Source organism: Sturnira hondurensis, unplaced genomic scaffold, assembly GCF_014824575.4.
Source record: "Sturnira hondurensis isolate 20B ecotype Veracruz unplaced genomic scaffold, ASM1482457v3 Scaffold0004136, whole genome shotgun sequence".
NCBI lineage: Eukaryota > Metazoa > Chordata > Mammalia > Chiroptera > Phyllostomidae > Sturnira > Sturnira hondurensis.
This window is the reverse complement of record NW_028076767.1, coordinates 40,309,905-40,332,149: the sequence shown is the minus strand read 5'-3', so window position 1 is coordinate 40,332,149 and position 22,245 is coordinate 40,309,905.

Sequence of the window (22,245 nt, the reverse complement as noted above, 5' to 3'; positions counted from 1 at the left end):
AAGTTAGCGAGAGAATGTAGCGTGGAATCTATGAAAATTAATACAACAGCTGGACATCCAACACACATCCCGAGAGAAACAGACCACCCAACGGATGCTGCCCCATTCCTTTCTATCTCTGTATCCCAAGTTTTCACACATCACATTTCTACTGCCGTTAGCAGCTCCAACCCATCACTCCCAAGAAAAGCATTTCCCTCAAGGAACCCTTGCTGCTGAGAGGCTTCTATAACCCCCTTTCTCACTTCCTGGCCATACTGCCATCCACAGGCGTGGGCTGACTACTAGGGAAATAGCTCTGCACTGACAAATAGTTAGCACTTTGGAGGCTGTGCAGCACAGTGGTAAAAAGTGTCCCTCAGGCTTCAGTTCTGTTAGTGTTCTTAGTGTCCTTGTCCATAAAATGGATCCAATAGTAATACCATTGAGGGACGTTGTACAATTTTTAAAAAGATTCTAGTTATTTATTTTTAGAGAGAGGGTAAAGAGGAAGAAAGAGAGAGAAACATCAATCAGCCGCCAACCAGGAACTTGGCCCACAACCCAGGCATGTGCCCTGACTGGGAATTGAACTGACAACCTTTTGCATTTTGGGATGATGCCCAACCCACTGAGCCACACCAGTCAGGGTCGTCGTGCTATTTGAACTAATGGGATGCATGCACTGCAACACTTAGTATCAGGTAAGGGCTCAATAAACCTCCGTGGTACTATGGCTTCCACTACGCTCTTCTTCCCTGAGAAGGCCGAGTGCCCCCACAAACTCAGATAAGCATTTTCTACACATCCTAAACTATTTCCCATGTGGATTTTAGTAGGAGGTGGCCTGAAGGTCATGCAAATTCTTATATGCATGCATTTTTCTGAAGACAAGGTCTAGAGCTCTCGGTTTATTCTCCAAGGTGCTCTGACCACTGTGGTGCCACAGGGAGAGTAAGAAAACCACATTCTTGAAAAGCTCAGGAAATGAGAATGCACATTTATGCTTGAAAAGACATCCGGTTTGTTGGGTAGAGTATTGTACTGTCAGTCACATGACTTAAGTTTTAATCTTGCTCCTACTGTAAATAAACTGTGCAAATCCCTTCTCAGAATTGAGCTTCTTCTATTGTTTTACCTTTGAAATGGACATCATAATGACTCCTCACCTCCCGCTACACAGTGGTGGAGATGGTGATAGGTAATGGATGGGAAAACATCTTTTAAGGCAGAAAGCGCCACCCCAATAAATGTACGACAGTTTATGGTTCAGATGCCTCATCAAGATTCCAGTGCATAAACAGCTTTACCAACTGACCCGTGTGGTCCAGAAAATTATGAGGAAAATAATGATGGAGTGAGTTACATTGTTCTGCTTTTTTGTAAAATTGTATAGTTGTCTCTGCAAAAATTTACTCAAAATAAGCAAGCAGAACTCCTTTGTGGAAAAGGGAACTCTGTAAATACTGTTTGATTTCACCCAATCCACCACAATCCTTAGAGCCACACAGCTTCCTCCCCACCTCTCTCCATGGTTTGCTTTAATTGTATGTCACTGCTAACTTCCTTGTAAAGAGACAGGCCTCTGCCATTCCTTCTAATTATCCAAATCACCAGCCACTGTGTGTGGCCTTACCTTTGACTTTTAACCAGAAGTAATGTCACTAAATCAAAGCAAGTGGGAAGCGCGTCCCTGTTGCAGTGACTCTAATAAATGCTACATGACATTCCTTTAAGACCATTTGGAAACGTTCTCTTCAGGGTTACACCAATTCCAACATGATACCTCATCAGTTAAAAACAGTCCTAACCAGAAGCCCACATGTAATCCGTACCTCTCGTACCTCCTCTTGCTACAGGAGCCACATTTCATCTGTCAAGGACATAAACTTGACATCCTCACTTCGGGCCTGTTCCGTCCTCCTGAGAGAGAAGCATTATGTAGTTCAGTACAATTATGGTGCTCTTTCTGTAGCTTTCTCAAACCCAGAGGTAATGGCATTAGTTAATATTGGCATTGATAATAATAATAACAAAGCACCATTTACTGATGTCTTCCTACATGCAAACATCATGTAAACCTCTTTCTACATGTTGTCTCATTTAATCAACACAATCTTATACATAGCTATTGTTCCCAATCTACAGTTGTGAAAACTGAGGCCTTGAGAGGTTCAGTAATTTGACAGAAGTACTGGAGAAGCACTGAACACAGAGTGTGTGTATATGAAGCTGACGAAGAGAGAGCTGCTGAGGAGGCTGAGATAAATCCCTCTGACTTTTCATTATCTGTGGACACAGTTGCGCTATTCCTCTCACATATTTCTGTTAAAAGTTTGAGCTGAAAGATTTAGGCATCTGAAAATGTGAATTCCTCTAAGTTCCAACTTACAAATGTAAAATTATAGAAACCCTAGAGAAAATGTTTGTTATTCATGAGAAATATTATTTGTATTTCTGCATTTTACCGTGTTGCTCCAGATATTAAAATACAGGTTGGATATTTTTTATTTGTATGCTGATAAAACATGTATGTTTAGCTTTCATGAAAATGAAAAATTATGTATACTTATGTACATAATAACATAATAAATGTACATGTAAGCCTGCACACTTAGGGTCTAGACACTTTCCTGCATGTATATATTGATAAAAAGTTTTAAAACTGTGTATCTGCATATTCATATTTCATAACTATGTTCTATAGTTTCCTGGAAATAATCATCAAACTGTTACTATGCCTTTTAATTTTCCCCAGAATGATTTGCCTTTGCCATAAAGACCTGTGGAACATCATCGTGGTAAATCTCTCTTTTTTTAATTTTATTTTTTTTAAATTTTACTTATTTATCTTTAGATGGGAAGGGAAGGAGACAGGGAGAGAAATATCAATGTGTGGTTGCCTCTCATGCATTCCCTGCTGGGAACTGGTCTGCAACCCATGCATGTGCCCTGACTGGGAGTCAAACCATGATCGTCTGGTTCACAGGCCCGCGCTCAATCCACTGAGCTACAGCAGCCAGGTCTTTTTATTTTTTTAAACATATTTAATTATTTTTCAAGTACAGTTTTCTGTCTATTACTCCCATCCCATCCCACCCCCCGTGGTAAATCTCTTGGTAAATTTTTGTCAGCACTTGAGAACTGGTTACCTTATAGCCACACTTCAAGTCTGAATTTCTGATCTGGAGACCCAGCCAGTTTTCTGTTTAGTAGCTCTTGCTTAGAAGGTCAGCTATAAGAGAAGATGAAAAGGGAGATCTACCCTTTCGCTATTGACCTTGTTATCCAGAGCAAGCACATGCTCAGCAACAGGGGCACTGGGTCAGGAGGAAGATGACTTTGCTGAGATGAGGAGAGTTGCCTGGGCAAACACTCTGTCCTCCCTGGCCAACCAAAGGAGGTATGAGTAGAAACACTTCGATGTCCTGCTCCGTGCACTCAGTCCTGTGGCCCAGGGTTTTGTGCCACATTTCAGCTCTCCTTTCCCACCACCCGTCAGAGCAACCCCTGGGCAACTAGGAACAGCGTGACAATAAGGTTTAAGTGAATTTTTAAAAACCAAAGCCCTTGTTGCCATATTTAATTCAGACACTTGCTTGATTCTAATCAGCCATAATAATCTAATTCACATCTAGTTTTATCATTTTTTACCTGCACTAGAAAATTATCAAAGGGCAGGGATCATACAAATATAGCTATGAGGGCAGTGTATTAGTAAATGGACTCAGTTGGTGAAACAAAGACCCATCTAAACAACAGTAAAACAGTGCGCCAAACAAGAGAGAAATTTGAATACAAACCGTCCAGGGCTGGTGTAACAGCTCCATATCATTACCCAGGAATTGTTAGATCTTGCTGCTCTGTCATCCTCAACAAATTCTATGTTTAATTTAACAAGTGCTGTCCATTTCATCATCTATAATGGCTACCCCAAATCTCACTTCCATGTTCTAGCCAGTGGCAGGAGAAAGAGTGAAAATGGAGGACCTACCTTTGAGGGCATAACCCATAGATGGAGCACCACACTTACACCTACTTCCCATTGGCCAGAACTTAATCACATGGCCACACCTAGCTGAAAGGGAGGCTGGAAAATGTAGCCGTTAGCTGGACAGGCATATGCTCACTAAAATTTGGAGGGTGTGTTGCTAAAGAAAGAAAGAATGCATACTGGGAGAGAACAAGTTCAATGTTGATTCAACCATGTGTTCATTCTTTTCTTCATTTACTCATGAACACTGGATACCTAATTAATGTCAGGAACTGTGCTGGTATTAGGAATACATCAATAAAACACCATTCTCCAGTCCCTACCTTAAGGGATTTACAGTTTAGTAAGGAAATACATGTGGGAAAAAGCTGTTAATAAAAACCAAATTGCTCTACTGAGCATATGCACAAAGTACCACACTCTGCCTAGGAGAACCAGGAAAGCCCAGAGAGGAAGCAGCCTTCGCACTAAGAATTGAAAGACAATAATCACACAATAATAATAGCATTTCTTTGGTAGCTACTTTGTATCATAAACTGTCCTAAAGTCCTTTACATATGTTAACTTATTTAATCCCTCCATGATTAAAACCATTATTATTCCCACTTTACCGATGAGAAAGTAAAGGCACTGTGAATGATGGAATTGAGATTTGAATTCATGCTGTCTGACCTCAGAGCCTGTACTGCCTTTCATGAGAAGGAAAGGGTCCCTACTTCATCACCTGAGTCTCCCAATGCTTCCTTGCCACATGGGAGAAATGGAGCATAGCAGGAGAAAGGAAAATCACAGACCAGAAACTCTCAGAAGCCTACCTTAGGCACAGCACGATGGAACTCAAATTGCAATGCAAGGGTCCTGACTTTCAGTGCTCACTCTGAGAAGGGTGATTCTTAATGCACATTCTAGGGGAACACTGTAGGGTCACAGGGGTCTGTGGAATATTCTCCAGAAGATTTGAGTTCACCACATATATGGCATTTTTTTAAATTCAGAAAGCAATCTTTGTATTTACTAAAAATCAGACATCAATTTACCAACATCCTTCCAGAAGCAGCATAATCAATCCTTTAATCCTGGAGTGGTCGTGTTTGCATGGGGGTGAGGGAAGCAGTTCTGCAATACAGGAGGGGTCCACAACCTAAAAGAAGTTTGGCCTTCATAGCAAGACCAGTGACGCATTCAAAGAAGCTCTTCTGCCTTGATGATCCTGTCGGGCAAAACAGAATTCATTCATTTGCAACTGTTATTTACTGTGGTTCTTCTATTATTCTAAACAGATTGCCTTTTATTTACAAGGTGCTGGCCCTAAAAGATGAGGGGAAGAACACAAGTGAAAGCATTCAATGAAAGCTTGGTAATATTTCAGCATGTTTCAATGAGTCTCTTTTTCTCCTGTTTTCTTCTGGTCATTTCCCACCCTTGATTAGTAATTTTACACCCTAATAGTAAAATATGAAATACTTTTGAATACTGCCATGGTGGTAAAAGTGTTTAATTTTTACGATGTGTCTCCAGAGATAGATCTTTAGCAGTACATAGTGAGGTTAATTCAGCATAAAATAGCATAATACCTTTCTTATTTCTGTTCACTCATTTAGAAATTATGGGATGAATGCAAGAGAAAGGTCTACCCCACTGACTGGAGACCACTGTTTTAAAAGACTGGGGTTCTCTTTTCCTCTTTTCCTCTTTAGGGAGGTGGAAAATGTTTTCAATCAACTTTTAAAAATCTAATAAACAGGAGTTATTTCTCATGTTTTGTTTTCTCAGATTCCTGGAAGAAGGTCCATTATGGAAAGCTTTGCTGTTACTGGCGCTCACTCTCCCACCTACCCCCAGAGGGCCAGCCACGCGCCCCCTCCCTCCCTGCAGATGCTCTCACCCCGGGAGCTGCTTGTGAAGCGAGATCTGGAAACCTAACAACCCTTTCCACTCTGCCATTTTGGGAAGACACCCATAGTATTTCCTTTGGCTGTATTGTTCAGTTGCGTGAAGCAGAGATAGAAACTGAGTTAGCTACTTGGTAATACAGTGGTAAATCCAGGTTTTAGAGAAAAGAAAGAAAGAAAAGAAATTGGAATTAATCTTCCTCGGGCACTGGGTTATACTCAAAACAGATCCCTCCGGCTCCCGTTGCCCTGGGGCGGTGACACCAGCCTGTGGAATGCAGTTCCCGCCCAGGAAGGTACAGTGCTGCGTCTTCCGACAGGCACTGGCCTAACAGTGAAATGAAGGCAAACGTCATATATGTTCACTCTTCTCAATATCAGCTCTTGCAAAAGTCCATGTTGGACTTGTACAATGAGCTACATTCTAACTTAATCTCACAGTTGCTTCTAATTTCAATCTCTAATGAATGCTTGGCACTCCTGTGCTTCCTTTCATAAAAAGACAAAGTTCCTGCTTCTCACTTCATAAAAATGGCAAGAACAAGTTAACCTTTAGCTAATATGGATAAGAAAAGGTTAATATGAGTAGAATGAAAACACAATTTCCCCACAATTTTAATTTTACAGTGAAATCCAAAGCTCTTTAGACTAGATAATTGTTGGTTTTTCTGGGTACTTACTGCATTACCCCACTTGGAAACCTATTAAGAATTAAAAGTAAACATGTCAAACAAGAACGGCTCCCTAATTAATACTAAGACATGTATGAAAACATTCTTGAATATTAGGCTTAGTAGTATTGTATATTATACTGTCCTTGCTTATAAAAAGTTAAATGTTTCTTCAAATGAGAATGCAGACTAATAAAGATAGCTAAATATGCAAAATGTAGCTCTCCATTTGACACACACAAACCAGTTCTAATAATGTTACACTGCCTACCTGCATTTTAAAGATTAATTAATTCTAACTAGCCTCCTGTGAGAGGACTGATAAACAAACAAGCTGAGTAACAGAGAAGTCAAAGAATATACAACATCATGCAAACACACAGCACCTGAGGTCAATTCTCAGGCAGTTGCGACAAAGAGACTTTAATTCTGTCTGATTTCCGGCTTCGCGATCAAAACGCCAGGTCACAAGAAGACATAAAGCGAATGACGCAATGCTTCACAAACCCCAAGAATTTGCTGCTGGTGTTTAAGAGCAGAAATTAAAATCACCCATAAATATACAAAACCCAAATAAATATACTGATCTCTTAAACTCTGACCCAACCTTAATCCAAGTATTAATGGTTTTCTCAGAACTAAACCAAAAGAGATTTTCCAAGAAACAGAACCTACCTTTCTAAAACCTCAGACGGTGAACTGTGGTGTTTGAAGGGGTGTGGGGACGTGTCCTGATGTGGCCCCTGTGCCACGGTCTGAATCCAGTTCTGTAGCCTCCCAGGGGGTTGCAAAGCCTCTGCGGATGACTGCCTGTCATGACTCTGTCCCTGTTCTGAACACACTTGTTACATTTTGGGACCTGGTGTGGCTAGATCTGAGGAGTTCAAGGGCTAGGAAAATAAGGAGGGTCTAGAACTTTATGGAGGATAATCTATCGAAGGGGAGGTGGCACTTTGGGAGACACTCCAGTTTCAGGGAGAAATTAATCCAATAGACCACAACTTCCCAACCACCTACAGTTCAGCAAACAGTGTGTCACCACATGATACAAGGTAAAATGATACGTCACCCCCTTTCAGACTCTACGCTCAGGCAGAGGAAAGTTGATTCGACTGTCCTGCTGCACAGCAGCAAATGTGCTGGTCGGTAGGAAAATTCTATGTAATTAAAACTCTGGTCTTCTAGGCACTCCGTAACTGCTCGTCAGACTAAACTGCTGATCCTGGCCACCAAACTGTACCCTATGGTCTGAAAAAACTAACATGTCTTTGAAAGGGTTTAGCATGGTTGCATGCTTACCACACCTAAAAAGTCTGCAGCCCATTAATGGAAACATGTGTAGAATGAAAGGGGGTGGGTGGGTTTTAACTGGAAAAACGAGTATCAAGACAGGATTTAAAAGTCATAAAACACAGGTCTCCTTCTTCAAGTGATTTAAAAGAGCCGAAGCAGTCTGCTGTTTGGCACAGGAATATATAACAGTGGGGACCATAACAATGTAGCCATATCAAAGTGAGACAGAGGAGTTAAATATCAATGGCAGGCTAGACAGAGAAAGTCTACTGGACGCAAAACCTAGAGCATGGCAGTAACTTCCGTGAGACTAACCTTGGGTGACCTTTGATAGTTCCCACGCATAAAGGGGAACACCAGCTTTACCTCCACCGAGGGAGAGTCTGCAGAGTCTCACTATGAATCCTGTTCTCTGAGGTCTAGGCTCAAAGCCCCGAAAGTCCGACCAAAATCTGACCAGCCCTGGGGAATAGAAGCTGCTGGATTCGCCGGATTGTCAGAGTTGGAAGTAAGCATTTTATATTAAAGGCAGAGCATATCATTTAGGAAAATCTTTGATTTAGACAAATAATAGTTTCTAACTTTGCCACAATTCCATTAGGACATGACTTCATGATCTAGGTGGAGAGATGGAGACAATAAGTACAAAGATATTTGTATCTTCATTCTGTCTAATAATAATAATAATAATAATAATAAATAATCAGACCCAAAGCCAACTCACAATGGGCATGTCCACTGAAGAATAAATGTCTGCTTTTACTATGTATTCTATGATAAGAAAGAACTAGCTTCCACATTAATTTTTTTAAATCATGCCTCTTTCTAGTTTTTATAATTGAAGTGTTGAAAATCCAATACACTCTTTCAAAAGGGAAATCTAAACAGTTTTCTGTCAGTAACAGCAACATACAGTAGTCTGGAACCTCCTTGAAGTTAATTGCAACACAGCTCACTAATGAAACTTTCCGTCTATTAAATCTTAACAGGCATAACTATAAAAATGGCGCCAAGCTTTCTCCTGCTCTGGAATGTCCCAGCCAGCACTTTGTGAATTTTACCCTTTATCTTTGTAATTACTGTAATTACTGCAGAGTTGGAAAAGAATCAAGATCTAAGAACATAGATTTTTTTCCAAACTCCAATTTTTTCCATATTCTTGGGATGGGAAATGTTTGAGGTGTTAGGGTCAATAATTATTGAATTATCACTAAAATCCAGGATAGACGTGTGGTATACTAATACCTTCTACAGAACTGTGATTTCTTTGTAAACAGATTTTACATTTTATTTTGCGTAATTTACATATTACTAGAAGTAGTTTCGTAAAATAATGTAAGCATGGAGATGTCAAAATCATCACTTTCAGTTCCATAGCCTAAAAAGAAAATGTCCCCTATTTTTCCATATTATCCAGCTGAAGATGGGCATTATACTTAATCAATATTTTGGTCTTTGGATGAAAACCAAAAGGAAATGACAACTCCTTCTATATTACTTCTTCACAGGAAGAACAAAATCACTTTTCTTTTACTCTCTCTAAATGGTCCCTATGTCCCTATGGTGGAAAAAGGATATAACTCTTGCCTTCAGTTTTTATTTGCTTAATTTTATATCAGTTCTTCCTAATATTAAAAAGAAGTGCTTTAGAATAACACTCCTAAAAAGTACAATCATTTTGTTACTGGTTCCAAGCCTTCGTCCTAAACAGCAGCAGCCAGAGAAAGGAAACGTTCCACTAAGAGACCGGTTTGGGGCCAAATGAAGATGGACTATGTGCATAATGTATTGCAGTCATCTTTATAAATTAATGCTTTGCTGCAGGGTAAATGTATTTGCAGTCTAATGCCCAGTGGGCATTTTATTCCATTTCTATTTTCTCTTCTCCAGGCAAGTTGGTGCCAAAAAGACAGCATGTACATATATAGTTTTGGCTTAGATAACTACAACATAAAACATGTTAATTAATTTTTGAAAAGTAAGTTTTGATTAGTTTTATAATATCTGTTGGCACCTATGTGATAAAGTGGATTTTTTGAATGACCCTGCAGACAAAATTTTCACTTAAACGATCATCAGTTGCCACTTTGTGTATTTCATGGGCATGTCTCTACAACTTAACACTCGGCATGACGTAGGTGTATCTTCTGAAACATGGCTTCTCTAAACATGATCAGCACACAGGCCACCCGCATCATAATTACTTGGGAAGTTTGTTAAAATGCAGGTTCCTAGGGCAGCTGACCCAGATCCTCTCGGGGAGGAGGTGGAGAACGACACTTGTTTTCCCCAACTCCTGAGTTCATTTCAATGCACCAAAACTTGTGCCTAGCTGTGTTGAAGGCACTTCAGCATGACCTGTTACCTTCCATTGTTCCACTTACAGTATCATCTTTGTTGTCAAGTAATATTTTTGCTTAGCCCCTACTGAGTAGAAGATGTTATCCTGAGGGATGTGAGGGTTACACAGGTGAAGTGGTGGTACGTCTGCCTTCAGGTGCTCACAGGCCAAGTGGAGAGACTAATCAAAGATGAATAGGAACTCGGCACAGCATACACAAAGCCCAAAGAACAATGATGGCAGGAGGGCTCACTTAATGAGTTCATAACATCAGCAGGTCTGCTTACTTATCTTATTCCTCACACTCCTGAGTAAAAGACATAATTTTTCTTTTGTTACAAATAAAAAATTCTTAGCTCAGGAAGTTCAACACACCTTTCCCAACACCACACGGCTTGCAAATGAGAGCGGTGGAGTTGAACCCAGACCCTGGGACCCCAAGGCCCATGCTCTTTGGGCCCAGCGGGCTGGCGTAACAAACTGGAGCACAAGTGGAACAAAGTTGGGCTTTAGTCCTGTCCTTGCTGCTTACTGAACTCAAACTGACGGTCACAGACAAAGCTCTGGGGCCTCGATAAACAAAGTGGCTTATGCCCTGAGGTGTACACAGGGGACATGATTTACTCAGAGCATAATCCCATTCATGATGGAGCAAGGCTGGTGCAGCAGGGTTCTCTGTGCTTTGTTTCCAGTATTCTAGAACAAAGTGTTTGTAGAAAAGTTAAGGTTCATTGTGGTCGAGAGTACAATGATCTGAACTTGGTCTTTTCCAAGCCATGGTCACATTTTTTCCTGTTTCTTTAACACAGATTCAACTCAGGGCAGAGAGAGGCCAGTTGTAATGTGACCTATAAAAGGAGCATGTGTCTTTTTTGAGTATTGTATTAGATTTCAAAAATCTTTCTCTAGATCTGTAAGACATGGTTTTGCAAAGGAAACAAACAAAATAAAGCAAAAGACATGAAATGCAAAACAAAAAAACCAACATATCCAAAAAATTTGCCACATAGAAATAGTGAGTTAAATGAGTTAAAGAAATCTTATACCATCAAAACTCAAATTGATTTAGCTCTGTTAATCATAATATAACCCAAAGTAATTTTTCAATGCAGTATTATCATGAAATTTTTAAACTATTTTAAAGGTTTGTAAAATTATAATTTTGACAAAATTATAGATTCAGATGGAGTTGTAAGAAATAACGCAGAGAGATTCCATGTAAAAGTGTAAGAACTTCTTGCAAAACTCTAGTATAATCTCACAATCAAGACATTGACGTCTGACAGTGACAGTCAAAATACAGAATATCTGTCACCACACTGACTCCATATGTGGCCCCATGGCAGCCAGACCCGCCCCCCTCCCAGCGACGACCCCTCCTTAAGCCCTGACGTAGCCTTTTCTTCATTTCTATAATTTTGTTATTTCAAGAATGTTATATAAATAGGATCTTAGAATATGTAACATTTTGGGGTAGGCCTTTTTTCTACTCTGCTTAATTGTCTGGACATTTGTTCAGATTATTCTGTATCAATATTTTTCCTTTCTACTGCTGAGTAGCCTTCTATGGTATGAATACACAACAGTTTGTTTAACCATGTGCCCACTGAAGCATACCTGGGTTTTTTCCAGTGTTTGATTATTACAAATAAAGCTGCTAAAATATTTATGAACAAATGTGTGCATGGACATAGTCTCCATCTCTCTGGAATGAATGCTCAGGAGTACAATGGCTGGGTCACACCGTAGTTTCACGTTCAGTGTTTTAAGAAACTGTCGTTCTATGCTGCAGAGCAACATTTTACATTAGACTGTACCCATTTTACAGTCCCATCAGCAATGTGTGAACCATCTAATTTAACCACCTTTTCACCAGCATTTGGTGCTCTCAGATTTATTTTAGCAAATCTGTTAGGTGTGTAGCAATATCTCATTGTAGTCTTCATTTGCATTTCTCTAATGACTAATGATGATGAATATCTTTTCATGTTTTTAACTGTCATTTTGGTGAAATATCTATTCATGTCTTTTGTCCACTTTCTAATTATATTTTTGTTTGAGTTTTCACAGTTTTAAAAATAAATCCTAAGTACTTGTCCTTTGTTGAATATGTGATTTGCAAATATCTCTAACCACTCTGTACCTTGTCTTTTAATTCTCTTAACAGACTCTTTCTCAGAGGAGAAGTCTCTAATTTTGAAGTCCAACTTACAATTTCTCTTTTTATGAACCATGCTTTTGCTGTTAAGTGAAAGAATTCCTTGCTTAGCCCCAGGTCCTAAAGATTTTGTCCTATTTTTTCCTTAAAGTTTTAGTTTTCCCATTTAAGTTCATGAGCATTTTGAGTTAATTTTTATATAAGGTGTGAGACTCAGGTCAAGGTACTTTGATTTTCTTTTTTTGCCTGTGGATGTCCAATTGCACTGGTTGTAATGGCTGTGCTTCCTGCATTGAATGGCTTTCGCATCTTCATAAAAAAACAGTTGAGCATATTTGTGTGGGTCTATTTTTGAGCTTTCCATTCAGTTCCATTTTCTATTTCTTTGCCGATTATATAGCATTGATTACTATATGTATATTACAGTTCCTAAATTTATTCTTGTTGTTCAAATTCATCTTTTTCAAAGTTGATTTAACTATTTTAGTTACTTTGACTTTATATAAGTGTCAAAATTATCTTGTTTATATATAGAAAGAATCTTGCTGGGATTTTCCTTGAATAGGAATTGAGCTAAGCCTGTATGTTGACTTAGAAAGAACTACTATGTTTATGATATTGAAACTTCTGATTTATATACAAGGTACATCACTCCACTTATTCTTTGAATATCAGCATAATATAGTTTTTATTATAAAAACTCTGTATGTATTCCATTAGACTTGCACTTAAGTATTTTCTTGAGCTGTTGTAAAGGGCATTGTATTTTTAATTTCAGTATCCATGTGTTCACTGTTCATACGTAGAAACACAATTGTTTTCAGGGCATTTACCTTGTATTCTGCAACTTTGCTAAAGTTACTTATTAGGTCTAGAAGCATTTTTGTTTTGCACTGTTTTTAGACTCCTTAAGATTTCCTACATAGATAATCATGTTATTTGCACATGGAGACAGTTTTTTTCCTCTCAGACATGAACAGCTTTTAGGTATTTCTTGTCTTATTGCCCTGGCAAGAAGTACCGGAGCTGTGCTGAATAAGAGTGGTAAGAATAGAACAGCCTTACCTTGCTCCCAAGATCAGGGAAAAGTACTTGGTCTTTCACCACTAAATACAATGTTAGCTATAGGTTTTTATGTAGATGTTCTCTTCAACTGAGGAAATTCTGTTACGTTTATATTTTTCTGAGAATTTTTAAAAATTATGAACAAGTGTTGAATTTTGTCAAATGATTTTTCTGCATCAATTGATATGATTTTCTTCTGTCTATTTATATGGTGGATTGATTTTACAACATTAACCAGCCTTGTATGCCTAGAATAAATATCACTTAATCTTTCTGTATAATTCTTTTTATACATTGCAACTTCTATATATTAGTAGTTTGTTAATTCTTGAACCTATATTCATGAGAAATATTGGTCTGTGGGGTTTTTTTGTTTTGTTTTGACTTTGTCTCATTTGATATCAGGGTACTACTACCTTCACAGTATTAATTAGGAAGTAATTCTTCTTGGACTTTCTATGAGAGATTATGTAGAATTGGTGTAAATTTGTATTCCTACATTTTGTAGAATTCTCTGGCGAAGCCATCAGGGCCTGGATATTTCATTTAGAGAAGTTTTAAAATTATGAACTAAATTTCCTTAATAGATACAGGGATATTCAAATTGCCTATTTCATATTGGATAAGTTTTGGTGGTTTGTGTTTTTCACAGAAGCAGCCCATTTTATCTAAGTTGTAAATTATACGCATGTAGAGTTTTTGTTAGTATCTTATCTTTTGATATTTGCAGGGTTTGTAGTGATAGCCTATTTGATTCCTGAAGTTGGTAATTTTTGTCTTCTCTTTCTTTGTCAGTTTTGCTAGAGGTGATCTTTTCAAAGAATCAGCTCTTCTCATTTGTTGATTTTTTTCTATTTTTATTTTTATTGATTTCTACTTTAACTTTATTACTTCCTTCTTCCTGCTTCTTTAGGCTTATTTTGCTCTTCTTTTCCTAAGTTCTTGAAGTGTGACTTCAGTTTATTAATTTGAGACTTTTCTACTTTTCTAGAACATGCACTTAGTGTTGTAACATTTCCTGTGATCATTGTATCATTGATTTCTAGTTTGATTCCACTGGGGTCAAAGAAGGCGCACTTTCTGATTTCAGTTCTTTCTAATGTTTTAAGATTTGTTTCAAAGCCCAGGATCTTATCTATCTTGTCATGTGTTCCAAGGGCACCTGAAAAGAATGCATATTCTATTGTTGTTGGGTAGAATGTTCTATAAATGTTGATTATGTTCTGCTGATTGATGCTGATGTTCAGTTATTCTACATCCTTGATGATTTTCTGTCTAGTGGTTCTATCAATTGTTGAGTGTAAGGTGTTGGAGTCTCAAACTATGGTGGTGGGTTTTCTACTTTGTCCTTTTAGTTCTATCAGTTTTTGCTTCACATATTTTGTAGCTCCACTGTTTGGTGAATAAACATTGAGCATTATGGTGTCTGCTTGGTAGATTGACACTTCTACCATGTAATGTTCCTCTTTGTCTCTAGTAATATTTATTCTGGCATTAATTCAGCTGTTTCTGTTTTACTTTGATTTATGCTTGCATGATGTATTTTTTCCATTCTTTTACTTTCAACCTGTCTATATCATATATGAAGTGCATTTTTTTGCTGACAGCATATAGTTGGGTCATTTTTTTACTCCACACTGCCAGTCTTTTAATATGTATATTTAGACCACTTATATTTAATGTAATTATTGATCTGTTAGGGCTTAGGTCTGCCATTTTACTATTATTTTTGTTTATTCTCACCTTTTTTGTTGGTTGGTTTTCTTATTCCTGCTTCCCTGTAATTTACTTAAATGTATTTTTAGATTCCCATTGTTTTTTTATCATGTTCTTGAGTATACCTTTTGCAGTGGCAGTTCTAGATATTAATCACATTTAAGAATATATCACTTATCACAATCTACTGGCGGTGTGATTTCACCAGTTTCATGGAGGTATAGAAATTTTACCTCTTTTCACATCCTCTTACCCTCCCCAATTTATAATACACTTGTCTTAAATATTTGCAATATGAGAAATTGGCATGATCTTTATTTCAACCATCTAACATAACTGTAAAAACTCAGGAGGAGAAGGAAAGCCCATATTTCTACTTAGGGTATTGTTCCACCCTCCTGATGTTCCAAAGCTCTTCTTTGACTGTTTCCTCTCTGCTTAGAGAACTTCCTTTAGCCATTCTTTAAGGTGGGTCTTCTGAAGACAAATTCAGTTCCTCTTCATCTAAGAATATCTTGATTCCTCTTCATTCTTGAAGGATATTTCCACTTAGTATAGAATTCTAGGTTGACTAGAATCTAGATAGAATTCTAAAGTTTTCTTTAAGCACTTGAAAAATATTGTGCCAGCTTGTTCTTTATAGTTTATGATGAGAAATATGATGCCATTTGCCTTGTCTTTCCCATGTAGGTAAGAAAATATTGTTTTTCTCTGGCCAATCTTAAGACTTTGTCTTTAGTTTGCAGACGTTTAATTATGATACATCTTGGCATGGATTACTTCAGCTTTATCTTGTTGGGAGTCTCTGAGATTATTGAGTCTGTAGGTTTATGTAGGTCTCCTGTCAAATTTGAGAAGTTGTCAGTCATTATTTCTTCGAGGACTTTTGTAGCCTAACCCTCTACCCCCTCTCCTTCTGGAACTCCAATAACACGAATGTTACATTTTTTTCTTATAGTCCCACAGCTCCCTGAGTGTCTGTTTAGTTAGTTTGTTTGTTTATTTTCCAATATTATTTTCTCTCTGTGGCTCAGGTTGGGTCATTTATATTTTTCTGTTTTCTGGTTTATTGGTTCTGTCTTTTGAGCCCTCCATTCTGCTGTTGAGCCTAATCACTAAGCTTTTTATTTCCATATTGTTTGTTTTAAAATTTTCACTTGCTTTTTCCTGGTATCTTCTATTTCTTGGGGAAGGTTCCTATTTTTTTCCATTTGTTTCAGCTATGCTCAAAATTGCTCATTGAAGTATTTTTTATCATGTCTACTTTAAAATCTTTGACTGATAATTCTAATGTCTCCGTCATCTCACTGTTGGCACTGTAGTAGGTTGAATAGAGGCCCCCCCAAAAGATATATCCACATACCAATCCCTGGAACCATGAATGCACCTTATTTGGTGAAAGGTTTTTATAGATGTGATTAAGGATCTTGAGCTGAGAGGGTCATCCTAGATTATCTGACCAGGACTTGAACCTAATGATATAGGTATCCTCACAAGAAAAACACAGAGAAGGCAATGTGTCCACGGAGGCAGAAACCAGAGTAACGCAGCTACAAGCCAGGGAATACCTGGGGTCACCAGAAGCTGGAAGAGGCAAGAAACAGAATTCCCCCTGCAGCCTTTGAAGGAAGTTCAGCCCTGCTGAAAACTTGAGTTCAGATTTCTGGCCTTCAGAACTGTGAGAGACTAAATTTCTGTGGTTTTATGCCAAGTGTGGTAACATATTAGAGCAGCCCTGGAAAAATATGATATCTATTGATGGTCTTTTTTCAGTCAGTCTGAGATGTTTCTGGTTGGTTCTTGGTTTGAGAAGTGGTTTTCAGTTGAAGTCTGAATATTTGCATATTGAGTTAGGAAACTCTGGATCTTCTATAAACCTCTGCTTCACCTGGTGTTTTCTGGCACCACCCTCACAGGGGGCTGCCTCATTACTGCCAGGTGGAGGTAGAGGTCGAGGTTTGACACTTGATACCCATCCACAGTGGAGGAATGGGGGGATGGGAGTACCCCATGTGGCCTCCACCCGTCACCTGTATTGCAGTGGGGATGGCCTCATTACTGCTGGGTGATGCTGAAATTCCTGATTCTCCAATTGGCTTCTCCTGACACCGTCAGAGTGCGGAGGAGGCGGATGCCTCATCACTGCTGGGGAGTATGGAAGCCCTATCTTCCCTCATGGTGTCCACTGATGCTAAGGTGGAGGAGGCCTTGAAAATGATCAACTCCCTGATTGATCTTCACTGACACCACCCCAGCTGAAGAGAAGAGGATTGAAGTGCCTTGTTACAGCCTCAAGCGGGCGGAAGTTACCCTGAACTTGGCTTTGTCTGGCATGTATGAGAGTGTGGCCAGTTTTCTCTGTGATGTTTTACTAGAGTGGTTATTGTGTTTTCTGTCCTGCCACATTATTTTGGCCTTTTAGCTAGAGAGAGCAGGCAGTGTTGTGGGGTTTTTGCGGGGGTTTGCTGTTTTTGTCTGTGCCCCTGGGTGTTTCTATATTGCAATGGCTTCTTCAACTCTAATACCGGGGCACAGAAGGCAGAAGATACCCAGGAACTCACCACCATGTTGTCCCTGGGGCTGCAGGGTCCCTAGTTGGTCTGCCTTCCTTTTTCTACATTTCACAGTCTTGTGTTTAATTTTTAGGTAACCTCCAGGATATTTAGTTTTACTAAGAAGGAAGAATAGAGGAAAATGCATCTTTAGGAAGTGAAAGTCCTAATAGTTATTCTTAAGTATTTTTGTTTTTAAAAACTCTCTATAAAAATATCACAATGTTATAACAGAGTACAAGATAAGTATTTATTCACAGGCATAACTGTCCACAGCAACCTACAGAGGAAATATGTCCGGTATGTTTCCTGGATCTGCTAATGCAAACACATGCCTTTGTGAGAGCCCTTTCTAGTCCTCACACAAAAGCCTGATCTTGGAGGAAAGGATTACACCTTAGCAAGGTTCTCCCATCCCAAATGAAGTCATCTCCACACTACACAACATGGGAGAGGAAAAGGGAAGAGAGGCAAATTGATTCAAAGATCATCCTTGGTCAGATCATTTAACCCTGTTAGTTCGCATTTCTTCTTCCATTGACTAGCCATGAAATTAGTAGCAGAGGCAGGAAAAATTAGAGTGGAAGCTATTCACTCAAACAGGCACCTATCTGTCTCTGCCCTCAATAAACTCAGACAAGGAAACAAGGAATATATTAGGTCTGAATGCAAAAGGCTTCAAGCACAGCAGTCAGAAGAAGCAAATAAGAGGGCACCTAACCCAGGCTCGGGAAGGGTAGTGAAGGATCCCTCCTTTAAAAAGTTGATGTCGGAACCGAAGCAGTAAGAATCAGACTGAGAAAGGGATAAAGGTAAAGGGAGGGAGAGTTATAAGCAGGAGGAGCAGCAGGGACATAGGCAGGAAAGTATGAGTGTGTGTGTACGTGTGTGTGAGAGAGGAAGGGAGAAAGTTGGGGGGACTCCATATATTCAGGTTAAGTTTAACTGCATATAATATAACCCCTTAAAATAATAATGGCTTAATCTAGATAAAACGATAAAAGTATATTTCTCTTTTACAAAAAACAATGTGGTGGTATGCGGGTCAGTGTGTCAAAGAGCCATACAGTTCACAGTTTGATCAGGGGCCCAGGCTCCCATTTCCTGCCTCACTCACCTGGCACACATCCTTTCCCTCCTCGAGGTCTCCTCAGGGTTCCAGGTGGCTGCTGGACCCCAGCCTGCACATCTAGGTTGCACGGCAGAAGGAGAAACAAAGATAGGGGGCAAAAGTGCCCTCCCCCTCAGGGTAGGTTAACTGGCTTTAAGCAGCCTTACATTTCATAAGCCAGGGCTGAGTCACATGGCCGCAGCCCTGGTTGTCAGGGGTCTGGAAGGCAACGCTTTGCATTAGGGTGACCCTGTGCCCAGCTGCAATTGAGGTTTCCCAGGTGAGGCAGTGAGCAGTGTCTCACACAAGCTACTCCAAACTATGCTAAGAAATGCAAACACAGCCCTGAAGCTTGAGAGCCTGCTAAAGGATACTGAACAAGGAGTGGCATGATTATATTTGGGTTTTCAGGTGACCACTGGGGGCCTTGTACAGTGTCCATGACAGCAGAGATCAAGTTTGCAATGCTCCCCTCTCAGCACAATGTCTGGACGTTAGCAAACACTCCCTAATTGTCTTGTGAATGAATGAATGGATGAATCCATGAATGCGTGCATGTTAAGGCTGGAGGCAAGAAGAATGAAAGTGGCTACAATAACAAGGGTTTGGACTCAAATCGCAATAGCAGTGGAAAAGACAATCAACAGTAGCTGAGGGTTGGCCTGGATGCCATGTGGAAATGAGGAAAGAGTTAAGGATACATCTTAGATTTATGGTTCAGGCAACCAAGAGGGTGGTATTATCATTCACCAAAATAGGGAATGTAGGAGGAGAAGCTTATGGGGTTAAAGGTCAAAATGAATTCAGTTCTAGATGTGATAATGTTGAACTATTTATGGCAAGCTCATGGAGTTGGCCCCACTCCTCTGGAATCCAAGGAAGACCTCAGCTGCACATACAGAACTGGTGCTACTGCCCTAAAGGCAGTGGTTGAAATCACAGTTGTGCTTTGATACAAAAAAAAAAAAGGTTTCAAATAGGAGAAAGAGAGCGGGACAGAGGGTAGAAGCATAGACTCATAAGGAACTACAGTACTTGAGTGCTGGAGAGAGAAAGTGGAACTTTCAAAGAAAACTGAGAAAGATTAATTCAGAAAAATCTGGGCCAGGAGGGAAGCAGGGCGAGGGGAGAGGGTATTTGGAGACAGAAATGTCTGTGAAGCCAAAAGTAGATAAGAATCTGAAAAGAAAATGTTGTGTCAAATATTCCAGGGAGGTCTGATAAAATGAGAATGGAAACTGCCATAGAGTTGGTAATTAGTAACTTCTTCCAGGTTAGTTCGTTTGAGTGGGTGGTGGTGGGCAAAGGTAGGGGATTGGAAGAAAGTGAGGAAATAGCGACAATGAAGCTAGACGATTCTTTTAGGAAAGGTAGAAGGGCTGCAGGCAATTAGAAGGGAATACATACTATACAAATTCCAACAGAAGGATAAAATAGCTTAGCAATAAAAGTGTGGGAATCTCTCTTAATTTTAGATTCAACACATTCACATTTATAAAGTACTAACTTTATGCTAAGAAATATGCTGAAACTTTCACATACTTAATTTTTTACTATGTAAAGCTCCTAGCTTTATATAACAGTGGGTGAACAAAGTCGAGGAATATTCTCCTTCCTGCCAGTGGAGTAAAAGTAGCCTGGATTTTTTTTAATAGCCTGAATTCAAAATAATATAATTTTCAGAAGGCATTTATACACTGAGGTTTTTCCTTTTTTACTTTCTTTCTAATAATTATTCACTGGCTCAATACATTCAACAACATTTGGTTGATCAATATACTTTGCCTATTCTTTTTCACTACATTTTTTGTGGCTTTGCTAAATCATTTGGGAAACATTTCAAAATGTGCTACACTACTTAATTCTACCTGTGGCCAGATGTGGCTCTCTATCCCATTGCTGCCATCCTGCAAATAAGCCGCTCAGCCAGAAGCACGAGTAGGTTTAGAAACACACAAGGATGACACACAGATCCTTCTGGTTTCTTGTTGTCCTTGTTGGTTCATGGGTATGTACCGTTTTACTTTCAAGGCCGTCTCAAAGTGAACCATAATTGCTAATAAACACCAAATCACCTTTGTTTACCCATCACACAGGGTAATGCTACCCAATTGTAAACTTTCAAATAAAAAATCTAAAGTCCCAGAATTCATGTTACCTCTTCCATGCCCCCTCACTCTTCATGTTGGTCTCTTTTCAAATACTGTCAACTGTACCTTCATGAAATTGCACTACCATTTCCCTTAGCTCCGTCCTTTGGGCCAGGTTCTGGGCAGGTCACCCTGGATGGTTACAACACCCCATCACCCTGGGTCTGGTTATCTTCCAAGTGTTTTTCTGATGCTGTCTTTGCAATTATTCAAACACAATGGCCATCTCTCCTGCAATCATCAAGAGACCCTTCTCTAGGTGGGTGGAAGGGGCATGTTAGCCGCCATCCCAATGGCTGCTTCTCCCACCCCATTTTCACTTCTTGGCTACCACAGAGGCCCTCTGCGACAGTTCACTGAAACCAGAACACTGAAGGGCACCTTTAAAGGAGAACAGTTTTGGTTCTGTTTTCAGAATGTTCCAATATGGGAATGAAATAACTTTTATCCCAGCCAAGAGGACATGAACAACCTTTATCCCAACACTGCCTTGAATCTGTCCCTTCTCTAAGGAAAGCCAGTCATTTGTACATTGTAAAAGGCCATGGATCCACAGGCTCACTTGCTTATTTCAACTCCACAGAAATAAGCAAAATAAAATTTATTTTTCACTGGCTCTTTTGTTTCATACCAACTAGCTCCTACACTGCTACCATTTTCTGCCCTCTTCAAAACAAGATCTATCATTTGATTGCTATGTAGTAGAGTGACACTAAAGAACATTTATAATACCCCCCAAATGGTCAAATATGGTAATTCCCAGGGGTCAAGTAGAAATACAGTGTGTGGCTCCTGAACCTCCTTCCTATTAAAAACCTCCACTGAGATATTGAAGCAAAGTTGACAGTAGAGACTACGAATGGATCAGCCACTTTTTAAAGGTCAGTAAGTCTCTTTCTCCCCCACATCTCAAAAACTCCCACTGAGAAAGATGGTAAAATTCAAAGGATGTTTCGAGACACATGCAAAGGTCCACTTGGCCTTGAAAATGGAAGATAAGACCATGGCACCTGACACATGGGAAACATCCATGAAAATTCCATAGTTGCCCATCTTCCTTATTTTTCTCCCTTCAAGTAGAAAGTTCACTTTTACAGTGAAATGACTTGTTTTTACCATTTTCTACAAAAAATAGCAAATCATCTTTTTGACCAAGATGCTATTTATAGTGGAGATAGGGTTGGGATGAAACATCAAGCAGAAAATAGTTTGAGGCCACATTGCTAATCACAGATGACGAATGAAAAGCTGAGTTAAGTTAGTGAGAAGACGCGTGTGTGGAGCAGCAAAGGACCCTCACGTCTCTCCTCCAACACTGTCTGT